This window comes from Triturus cristatus, chromosome 1_1 (genome assembly GCF_964204655.1).
Source record: "Triturus cristatus chromosome 1_1, aTriCri1.1, whole genome shotgun sequence".
NCBI classification, from domain to species: Eukaryota; Metazoa; Chordata; class Amphibia; order Caudata; family Salamandridae; genus Triturus; species Triturus cristatus.
In genome coordinates, this window is record NC_140579.1 from 420,226,343 (window position 1) to 420,239,125 (window position 12,783).

Genomic DNA, 12,783 nt, shown 5'->3' on the forward strand with positions numbered 1-12,783 from the left:
CGCGTTCTCCATGAGATGTTGGATTGTTGGTAGCCATTTGCGCTGTGTCGCGACAGATCGCGCCCGCATTAATGTCATTTGTCACGCGATCACGTCATTCGTCGCACGATCACGTCTTTCTTCTCGCGATCATGCACCGCGAGAGTATGAGATGCTTGAGATCTCGAACACGTCATTCTCCACCGCGAGCGAGAGCGTGAGGACGCGGGCACGTCATATCGAACGCGAGCGGGTGGGACAAGTGAAAACAAGATGGCCGCACCCGTGAGCAATCGCATGGGTAAGTTGGCGAGCCGCGATCACGCAGAAAATACCGCGAACGGGCGGGAAAAAAACTTCCGTGTGTTGGCGCAGATTTTTAACATTTTCGCAAAAGTTTGCGAAAGTGAATTTCGCAAATCCCGCCCACCCTAGAAAATAGCACCATTTAGGCAGAAACATGTCGACCCCACACAATGGGATATAGCTGAACAATCTATCCAGTCTTCCCATCCCACACCCTGTTTTTAGTGTGTCTGATTGGCCATCTAATAAATTGTTTTTGGACACAATCTAGACATTTTTATTCACCACACTCTCACTTTCACTTGTTGCCAAATCAAATAATCCTGCTCCGCAGTAATTCTGGCATTGAAGCACACCGGGGAGGCACTCGGCCTCTCCTGGTGGGGCCCGATGATGAAGCATGTCACCAACTAGGTTGGTGAGTGAGGGCTTTCTAAAGAATCTAGTAAGATTCTTCATGCTTGCTCTTCTCGTAAGAAGGCACACTCTTTTGTTGTTTTCACTACCTTTTATTTAGACAGCACCCTGCCCTATTTGATACCTAGGGCCTACCTTCGGGGGTGACTTATGTGTAATAGAAGGAGAGTTGAAGGCTTGGCAAGGCGATTTAAATGTGAATTCAAAATGGCAGTAAACTGCTCACAGAGGTGCTGCTGTGAGAGGCCTGAGACATGTTTGCAGGGCTGCTTGCGAGGGTGGCACAATCAGCGCTGCAGTTCCAATAGTAGCAATTAATTTACAGGCCCTAGGTATATGGTATACCACTCGACAAGGGAATTACAAGCAAATTAAATACACCAACTCTGGATAAACCAATGTTACCATATTTAGAGGGGAAACAACTGCACTTTAGCACTGGCCAGCAGTGGTAAAGTGCTTAGAGTTCTATGTCCAACAAAAAGAATCAGCAAAAAGAGGAGATAAGCAGGCAAATCTCTGAGGGAAGATCACCCAAAGGCTGACAGGTCTAGCAGGGAGTAAAAGCCAGGGGATAATGCATCCGCCTGGAAATTGATATGCAAAATGAGGCATTATCGTAACTAGGAACCCTAATAAGATAGGATAGATATGAGGAAGTTGAGACTCAACATGTGGGGGCTACAGGGGCTTCATCATGGCCCTCTGGGTCACTGAGACCCGAACATTACAGACCCCTGCTTGAAGAGTGTACTGTTTGAGCTGGAGTCAGATTGCAGCAAGTAATCTGCTGTCTGTGGCGGTGTGTAACATGTGGCTCCCCCAAGGGCGATCCCACAGACTAAGTATCAGAGGAATTGGTCCCTTTATACCCACTGGACAGAACAATGTTGTAGTTTCTCAGGACAGTTGCTCATTGGAGGGCAGCTCTGTGGCACTCCATCTGGCCATGGGTGAGGGCTGCTCTTATAGCCATATTTGTCTTCCCTATGGCCCCGACCACAGTGACCACAGGCACAGGTGGGAGACCCACACCTTGCTGAGACCTAGTCAGACCCTGGCGTTCATCCAGCCATGTCCATGCTGTGCTAGAGTACGCAAAAAAATTTATATTTGGTTGTTAACCACCACCATTATATGGGCTGGGAAGTGCAAGGCATGTTCAAGTCTGATGTCTCGAAGTGCCCTCTTCACACTCAGGATAAAAGCTCTCCTCTTCCACACTGCCACTGTAAAGTTCAGACATATTATTATCTTGGAGAATTCCATGGGTATAGGGCTCCCTGCTCTTTATCTTTGCAGAGTATAACCGCAATCACAAAAGTTCAACAGCCTGACAACAATTGATCTAGGAGGAGCATCCAGAGAGGGGTGTCTAGCTTATAATCGATGGGCTCTTTCCAACAAAAACAACATTAATAATCCCTCTGGGCAGTGTCATTGAGGTGCCAGAAATCTACATAGGCCACAGTCTGTCCTTTCCTTGCCCTCTGGGAGATTGATGATGCACCGTTTTTTCCGTCGAGCACACCCTCCCACATCCTCAGTGTGTTTCTCCAGAGTGCAGACTTGATTCATGAGTTCTCCTATTTGCGACATATGAGCAGCAGCTATCGGAGCGGGAGCTTTTAATGTTGTCTCATTGGTGTGGGCTTTATCCCATTACTTATGTTGATCTTCATAAAGTGCACCCAATTCTAAGGCCACATAGTCTACTTTAAGCTCCAGTGCAGATCTGGAGACACTGATCACCACTAGCATGAGGTCTAATTTGTCTATGTCTGGCAAGAAAATAAACAATCTCTACAGGCTCCCCTCCATGGTTGAGGTGTGGTCTATAGCAAAATTGTGCTGGGTTACCGTACTCACTGCTTCATGCCTTCCCATTGTATGCAAGTTACATGGAGCTGTGCAGCTAAGAAGGATGTAAGAGTTGATTACAAATCCATACAGTCTTAGATAAAAATCAAATGGTTCACCTCTGTTGTGTGGAAGCTTGTATTTGGCCAAGCCCCATCTGTCAGCCAATACACTGAGGCCAAGGCCACGCAATCAATGTGGGGTCAGCACAAGCAGCCATCCACCCAAACTACAGGGAATCGCCACAGCCCCACTCCTGAAACATAAAGGGTCCAGTGCCAGTAGGTACTGGAAAGATTCCCAAGCCAGCCCGCAATCCTCCCTGGTGAGCAAGATCTAGGGCAAGATTACATAGGCCGTGGAATCAGGGCGGCATGAACTGGCGACTGGAATGTCACTATGACCGACCAATATTTGTTGTAAGAGAGATTTGAACTGTAGTTGTGAAATTAAGAATAGGATGACCAGAAAATGAAAGAGAGAAAATATCAAACTGGATGACATCAAAGCCAGAGTCTATGATGAAATGAAGGGCTTGGAGAAAACAAAATCGAATAAACTAGGAGGTATTCATGAGGTGTTGTAGTGGAGTGTCAAGAAGTTTGGTGATGATTCAGAACTCATCAGAGGGCAAATGTTAGTGTATTTTTAATTGATACAATATAATGCTTAGTTTAAATGTGTTTTAGTTAGCATAACCAGGCTTTATTTGAAAATGACTAGACCAAGGTTAGCCTGCACTGACATTTGTTTTGCAGTGACAGGGGAAATATAGCTTTTAAAATTACATGAACAAGTATCTCTTTTGTGGTTTTCCTTTCCAGAAAGTAAGCGACATAGAATTAATTTTGTGGATGTGTTTATTTTGCTGAACTGAAAAATATGAATTTGCATTCCTTGAGAAGGAAGCCATGTGCTGAATGTTCCTGCAATTGCAACATATTCAAGATTTTTTCTGGGTTTGATCTAGAATTTGCACTGTTGTTTTCACTTGTTGTATAACTGTCACCTTATTTTTCTCATTTCCTATACACACCTTGTTAGAATTCCTAAATGCTTCTTAGTTGATATTTCACATTACCCTATTTAACTACTGGTTTATGTGAAAGTTACTTAATTAGTGCAGCCTTACAATGTTAGAACTCACCATGTAGAGAGTGTGCCTTTCACTGGCTGAAACATATAAAATATAAAAAGTTTAGGAGATGTGCCAGACTTTTTTAAATCACTTTCACAAAGGCAGACTCAACATTGATCAATCTGTTGATCTTTACTTAGACTTGTCTTGTCTTTGGACAGTGCAGACTCTGCGCTAGCAGACTTTGCGCTAGTTTGTCTATTTGATTTGGTAGCCAATACTCACCTACTACTATTTGTGGGGTCACACTGCCTGGAGCTGCGTGGAGCTTCTACCATCCACACTTTTGCTCGCCTGCCTCGGGTTCGGGAAAACGCCTGGAGCCGGGATTGGAACCCGGAAGCACCAGCGGGACTACACTTCCCAGAGCCCCTAGCACAGAGGGAGCGCTAAAAGGAAGACGGCGCTGTAGCCATACTCACCTACTACTATTCGTGGGGTCACTCTGCCTGGAGCTGAGTGGAGCTTCTCCCATCCTCACTTTTGCTCGTCTGCCTTGGGTTCAGAAGAACGCCAGGAGCCGGGATCGGAACCCGGAAGCACCAGCGGGACTACACTTCCCAGAGCCCCTAACACAGAGGGAGCGCTAAAAGGAAGACGCCGGCCCACGGCGCGCTGTAGCCATTACTCACCTACTACTATTTGTGGGGTCACTCTGCCTGGAGCTGCATGGAGCTTCTCCCATCCGCACTTTTGCTTGCCTGCCTTGGGTTCGAAAGAACGCCAGGAGCCTGGATTGGAACCCGGAAGCACCAGTGGGACTACACTTCCCAGAGCCCCTAGCGCGGAGGGAGTGCCAAAAGGAAGATGCCGGCCCTCGCAGTGGGAAGCGCGTGGGGCCGCCCCCGGGCCACGTAAAAGCCCGGGCGTAGGGCAGGCCCATCCACGCCCAGAGGAGGCTGGCCCGGCCCCCTTACTTACATCTGCAATTGGAAGTAAGGTACTGTTGTCTTGTTAGTTATACTTATGTCTAAAAGAAAGGGTCTAATGGAAAAGACCGGAAGTGGGTGGTAGCTACCCTGGACTCATTTCTGGTGAGAGTGGCTAGTGTTTTGTCACATGAGATAGAGCTGACCGAAAGACGACTATCCCTGGAACCAAATGTTCCTCCATTGGGTCTGATCACAGGGAACATCCCTCACAAGCAACAATCTCTACCGTTAAACTCATCTGATTCTGCGCACGGCCAAGATGGATTTTCACCTTCTAATGCAACTAGAGTGCCTCCTCTAAGAAGGGGGATAGATCTTTCCCCCCAGCATCTTTCCCCACAAAATCCATTGCCGAAACCACCGGCTAAGGGTACCAGAGCAGGGGCCACTATTAACTTGAAGCCAAAACATCCCAGGACATCTCGCCACCCTAAACTTAAGGGTTCACAGACAAGGCTGCTCCCAATGAATTCTGAAATATCAACCCCCTTGGGGTCTCCAAACATCTTGTTGCCTCAAGTGGCCCCAGAGGACTCTATCTGGCCAGAAATGACAGTTAGGTTAAACAACGTAATACACTATCTTAGCCAAGCTAACTCAAATCGAATCTCGCCTGACGAACTTTGAGACACAGAACCAGCTATTACTAGCACGAATGGTCCCCCCAACTGATTTTCATTTGGAAGCACCTACAACTAGAGTTCCTGTGCAATCAAGGGAACCACGGGCCCCATCCGTCCCTTTGACATTGACAACATCAATGACGTTCAAAACACATACCTCTTCCAGTGCTCCAACGCAGCCTCCAAATGCTATATCTAACTCAAATCCACGGGATGATTGGAATCACCAAGAGAGGATTACAAGGAGTACAAGGACCCACTGGGGCAGCCACCATTACTACAAGAGGAAATAAGCGGGGCCCATCACTCAGCAGGGGCAATTGATACCCCCATGGGAGCATCTGAAAGTGAACTGTACCAATCCATCCATCTCCCACCTGCCACTGCCCCACTGGTACTGGTTTTGGCAAATGTTCCCCCCCCTTCGAGCTGACCAGAGTGAATCTACGAGAGAGTTGATGGATAAAAGTCTCCACTGGTTATTAAATGATGTTAAGGTTTCAGAAATGGGGAGGGTTCAACTGGCCAATGAAATTATTATGGCCAGGAGAGTAGAGCGGGTGGGTGAAACTAGAAAATCCTATCCTGGTGACTGTGTAGTCATTAATTTTAACAATGCCCACATGGGTCTCTCCCATTTGAATAACCTTTATACATATTCTCAAAGGAAATCACAGATTACACCCCTACCATTGGAGAATTTTTATAATGGAATTCAGGGAAGTGTTTATAGGGTCAACAAAACTCCAGTTTTTTCAGGCCTGAGAGGAAATGAAGGCCCTAATACTCATTTTGGGATTAGACTGCAAAATAGATTCACAGCCCTTTTGAACTTGGATGGGTGTGATTGACTAACTCCTCCAGTTCTTTAAACATTAGCGAAGGCAATCATTGCGGACCCTACAGAGTTCAGCCCACCAGAGTCATAAGCCACTATAACATCTCCCAATAGCCCCCCTATAGTAGTACCTCCTATCATGATCTTGCAGGAGAATGGGTCAAGTATTCAACCCCCTTTGCCTGACATAGAGAGAATTAGGCCCAATAGGATATCATGGAATGTGGCAGGTATATCTTCTAAAATGGGAAATATCCATTGGCTAAATAAGTAGAAATCTATCGAAATAGTATTTTTTCAGAAGACCTGGGCTAAAGACCCAGTATTTTTCTCTGGGTTCCGCACTTTCTTTTATCCTGCAACTCCATCACCTTCCAGAAGGGAGAAAGGGGGCCTACTACCCCTAATTTATAACACTATATCTTCTGAAGTTAGGCAGGTGGGCCCCTTAAATAGTAACTTCCAGATTATTCAGCTAGGCCACAGAAAGCAAGAAATGTGGACACTGGTTAATTATTATAATAATGAGTTTGGGGGAAACATGAAGGCTGTTGTAGATGTTTTAGTGAATGAGATCGAGAAACTCAATAAGGCAGGAAAAAGGGACTCTTTAAATCTTATTTGGGTGGGGGACTTTAATATCCATCTTTGTAAGTTTAACGGGACTGGGGTTTGTGGAGTGGTTGACCCTTATGACAATCTCCTTCAACATTTTGCACGAGTATGGTGAAACCCTAAATAGCTCATTATACAAGTGGAACTTGGGGATAATAAATTAAGTGAATGAGGGAGAGAAAGTGAGTACTTTCAGAAGGGGAATCCAAGAGTCTACTATTGATTTTATTTTAGTGTCGGCACACTTACATGGGGAAGTGGTCCATACGGGCAACGACTTCTCGACTCATGGCGATCATGCCATTATATTTATCCACTTTAGCAGCCTGCATAAGGCTAAAGACCACAAACAGACAGTTGAGGACCTGTACCTGTCTAGGAGAAATGGCTATCAATTGAAATGGTCACAGGCCCACAAGTTAAACTTAGTCCCTGATATTATAGCTCAGGTCAAGGAAGAAATATTATTATTCATGGGAGAGCATTCATCGCCTTTATTCCTTGTTACCCAGTTCTTTGCCCTTCTTGCAAAAATAAAAACATCACTCACTCGTCCAACGTCATCAAATGCCACTGCAATTAGTGGATGTTTTGATACTGCCTGTTCTTCAACAAAGAAAGCCCTTGTAAGTGCATGAAAAACATGTCCTAGAGACCCTAACAAGATTCAGGCTTTACGTAAGGACTATAAAATAGCAAGGAGGGTTAGAGAAAAGAACCTCAGGATGCAGGCCTGGGAAGACCTGGAAAAAGCAGCTCTCTCAGGAAATAGCAGGGATTTCTGGAAAATCGTGAATGCCCCCCACTTCAAAGAGCCTGCCGATTCATTGCTTGATACACATATAGATAAAGAGGTATGGGTGGACTTCTTTGAGAAAGTCTTTGGTCTAACACCCTCCTCAAATCTTCCACTAATTGGCTCAGAATCTACATCTCAGGGTGGGTTAAGGTTCTCTGTCTGTGATGTCAGAAAGGCGTTGGAAGCCTGTGTCCCTGGTAAGGCGCCAGGGCCGGACGACGTTCCAATAGATCTCTTTCAGCACAATTATGACATGTGGGTCCCCCTTTTAACAATCGTTTTCAATAATATTCAGTTAGTGGGCCCCCTTCATCTTGAAGTCAGAGCTTAATTGTGCCTCTTTATAAAAAAAGGGGATGAGGGTCCCCATGTAATTATCACCCTATTTCTCTCCTTGACACAACAGCCAAACTCATGGGACGGGTTCTTTTAGCTAGATTGGAGGAGTGAGCTGAAACCCATGGTATTTTTATGAAAACACAATATGGATTTAGAAGAGTAATGGGGACGGTGGATCAATGCCTAAACCTCTCTTCATCCATAGGGAAATACACCAAGGCTAAAAATGGAAAGCTTTATACGGCCTTTATGAACTTGACCGCAGCCTTTGACTGTGTCTCTCATCAGAGGCTGTGGTCAATGTTGGAGGGGATTGGCATTGATCCGCCCATAATTGGCTTTATGCGCCAGCTGTACGCCAATGCCACTGCCTGTGTACGGTATGGCAGGAAGGGGGAGTGCACATGTCCTTTTAAAATCAAAAAGGGAGTTAGACAGGGTGTGTTCTTGCCCCGTTTCTTTTTTCACCCTATACAAACGGGGTTGAGGCCGCCCTGTCCGCTCCACCTCTGGACGTGCCTAAATTTGATCATACCCCTTTCCACTTTTGGCGTATGCTGACGATTCAGTATTAGTGGCCAGATCAGGGCTCGCCTTACAATCCCTAATTACAGCTTACTCCACTTTTATGACTTTCCTTGACCTAAAAGTAAATAAATCTAAGGGGCATATTATCAAGCCAGGCGATAAAATTATCGCCGTTTTAGCGGCAGAAAACTGCAGCTAAAACGGCGATAATGGGCTTGATAATATGCTCTATGGAATTCCAATTGAAGCCCATGTTAGATGTGAAGGACATCTAACATGGGCTTCAATTGGAATTCCATAGAGCATATTATCAAGCCCATTATTGCCGTTTTAGCTGCAGTTTTCTGCCACTAAAGCGGCGATAAGTTTATCGCCTGGCTTGATAATATGCCCCTCTATCTTTTATAACTGTGGTAGGAGCTGCTAGAGGTGAGAAACATCTCCATTTTCATTTGGCAGGGAAGAAACTTGAGGTGGTTGACTCCTTTTCATACCTTTGGGTTCTTTTTTAGAAGGATTTTTGATGGTCTAAATTGGTGTTGGGAAGGGCCCAGGGTATGGAAAGGAGTCTTCAAGCTAATAAAATGTTTGCAAAAAAATTAGGAGGCAGCCGCCCAGAAAGAATTAAAAACATCTACTCTGCTAAAACTAAGTCTGCGGCAATATATGGGGCAGGAGTCTGGGGGATGGTTAACGCCAAGCCCCTTCAGAAAGCAGAAGAAAGATTTTTTTAAAACCGAGTATCCTTACCTCAATCTGCACCTAATCACATTATACATCTTGAATTGGGGCTTCCTCACCTGACCGACTGTATTAGATTGGCACCAATTTTACTGTGGATATCTATATGGCAGAGGACCACAGTTGACCTGACCCAAAGTATTATCACCGATTGCTGCAAGCTGGACCTCTACAAGAGGATTGGATGGTTAAAATATGTTGAGGCCCAACTGAATGAGCTAGGGCTGGGTGAATTATTTCAGGATCCCGAATCCTGTAAGAAGGTCACAAAGAATAGGAACTATTTATGCAGAGAACAAACTATGCACAACGGGCAATGAATCATTTCCAAAATTCAACCATGGCCTATGACCTGGTCCCACCAAGACCCGGAGAAGGCTTTTTCTATCTTTCTTGCATTAACAATGCACAACATAGACTTATTCTACTCCACTTTCGTCTAAATATGATTCCATTACTGCTAGGGTATCCTAGAAAATGCAAAAAATTGGCAGATCTGTCACCCTGCCCTTGTAACAATCACTCACCGCAGTCGGACCTTCATATAATACTTTTCTGCAAGAAGTAGACTGAAGAAAGGAAAACATTTATCCTTCCAATTCTGAGGCAACATAGATTAAAGCAGTGTCAGGTGACAGTTTACTTTTTTTAATTCTTACCGGATTTATTTGTATGTTTTTCCGTAGCTTCATTCTTGTGGGCTTGTTTTAAAAAGAGGAAACATGGGATGATATTTAGGCTGCAAAAACCAATATGAATCTTTCATTTCTCTCGTTTTTCTTAGTTTTTGTATACATGGCTACATATCAGTGTTGAAATTTTAGGATGAACTTGCACTTTTACGGTCTGTTTTTTATTAAAAATCTAATAAAGTTGTGAATTGAATTGATTTTACTTAGAAATTCCTTGACTTTTGAACTGAGCAGATTTATGCTACTCCCCCTGCTGAACTACTTTTTGGTTCTAGCTATTTACTTGCTTTGGAAGTTTATCTAGTTTTATTACTGCTCATAATTGGTATTATTTAGTGCAGTATTGAAGCCAATTTGAGTTTGACTTACTACTTTTTACCTTCTGTAATGATTTTTTATTTGATTTTGACTTTACATTTTCTCCTGTGAAGGTCTTCCTAATGGTAAAGGACTGCCGCCTATTAACACTCACATTGCCCCTATCCATCATCTTAACCCTTTTAATCAATTAGTTAAAAGTGTTCTCCCCATACAGAACAATTATTCCGACCTGCTCAGTAGGTTTTTCATTTGCCTCAAAACATTGCTGTAAGTGCAATTGAGTTACTCTTCCCCATTACTCCCTTCCCAGTCTACCACAACTTCCTGATTCATAAGGACTTTGCATGTTCAGAATTCCTGCAGTTGAGATATTTCAATCCATACTTTTCGGACGCTTTGTTAATATTTTGTGTGTTAACCACCCTTTCTCGCATAGTTTCCTCCATAAAACCACCATCACAATTAATACAGCGAGGCCACGGATTGAATGTACACAATATTCTGTATACCATTCAAGTGCACACTGGCTGGCTATTGTAGACAATGAACACAATGCTATCCCCCTTCCAAAAAATGTAAGTTAGAGTCTGTAGGAGAGTAGGATCTGCACTTATGTTGCCCCCACTTTTTTCTGATGTTTACACTGGTGTCTGGCTATAGTCTGGCCGGGACCCTGCTAATCAGAGCCCCAGCCTCTCTGTTCTCTCTAAACAGATGTTAGCATATTAGATGCACTAGTGATTGGATACTGTGGTACCTTATGAGCCCCTAGTACATGGTACCTTATGTACCAAGGGCATAGGTACTTCACAGGCCTACCAGGGGCTGAAGCATGTATTATGCCACCCCTGGGAAGCAGACTAAATCTGACACCACAGGCCTGCTACTGCAGCCTGGTTGAGGTAGTGTTAGCACTCCTCACTGAGGTATAGGTTCCCTATATCTCTACCTGCACACACAGATAAACTTATCAGTCACCCCTAAGGCAGGCCCTATCAATCCTGAGGGCAGGGTGCTTGGTTTCCATGTGAGGGGGTGCCTCTGCCTGAGCAGGGCCCCTCTGCAGCTCTCAGAGTCCATTCTCTGTAGCTGTTTGTGGATGCGGTTAAACCATATACTCTTAAGTACATTATAACCTAGTGGTAAATGCTAACTTTGGGATGGCTGCATCAAAACATGTCGTGTTTGATGACAAACGCTTTGGAATCATACCCCCATGCCAGTAACTGGTGTGGGAGTATGATTCCACTCTTCTAGAGGGATAGACATGTAGCCACTGTGGAAACACGGTAGAATCCTGAAGAGCCCTGGCATCACAAAATGGATGCCACCAGCACAGACACTGGGCTGCCCTCCTGCTGCTGACCGAAACTCGCAGTGGAGGAGGCCCAACAATAGGCATCCTGTCACAGGGAGGTGTAACCACCTTCCAGACAGGATTTAGTGTATTGGGGCTGGGTGGGTGCACTCCTAGAGTGATTTGAAGACCTGCACTGAGGGAGCAGTAGGCTCCTCTGTGCATATGCCAGCTCAAACCGGTTCAGGGGCTACCAGCCCCTGCTCTGGCACAAAATTGGACAAAGGGAAGTGGGTGTAGCCACCCACTCCCCTGACCCTCCCATAGGAGTGGTCATAGAGCTAGTCCCTCCCTTCCTTGTAGTATAAGTTAGGGAACCCTTGACATTGCAAACTAGATATCCCTGGACGATGCTCTGAAGAAGAATCCTGGATCTTCGATGTTCCACTACCTCTGGAAGACTGAAAAGAATCTCCCTTGGAGTCAAGGAGTGACTCCCCTGCTTGGTAGGCACCAAAACATTGAATCAATGGTCGCAATCTTTCCCGCTCCCGCCGGAGTCCAAAGTCCCTGCAGTCCGAGAAGTGGATTTCTTGACTTCGCCAAGGCCATTGTGAGTCCCCAGTGACGCTGAGGCAAGTGGACCCCACGAGTGACGAGGAACCGCAATACATGGGTACAGGCCACTATTTTCGAGTGCAACCCCTTCACAACATTCTACGAACATGTGCATTGGACCATGTGTGGTGCAAGCCTCCAGCAGGATTTTCTCTGAAGATCAGAGGCCCACCTTGTCCCGAGTGATCGTGGGCTCCTGATGAGTGAATCCTCCTGAGGCGTCTTCACGATCCCTTGCCAGTTGGCTTGTGGGTCCCCAGAAGACTTTTCTATAAAACCAAAGGGCTCCCCTGGTTGCTCAAGGCCTGCCCTGACTTACCTTTGCTAGGTGAGTCCCTCAGACCTTGCTGGTCTGCACCGCTGACTTTTTACACTTTCCCCACGACTTGCTGTTGCCAAGGCTTGTTGGTTCCAATCTGGTCGCCGATACAGCAGTAAGCTGCAGACTTTGAGGGAAATGCAGAATCCAGCTTCTGGTTGTCGTCAACGCCTCCTGGACCTCGTGGCTGAAGAGTCAAGACACTCGTGGATCAACTGAAATCACCCGACGATTGAGGGCATCCATCTTCCTTGCCCTGGATCACTGCCAAGTGACTTTGAACACTGTCCCTTCTGCTTTCAGGTCTTCTTTCTTCTGAATCCAGCCTTGGATTCCACCGGACACTTCTCCTGTCTTCACAAGCAGCAAGTCTTCTTTGGCTCCCATTGAAAACGACCCCGCGACCCGACACCAAAAGACA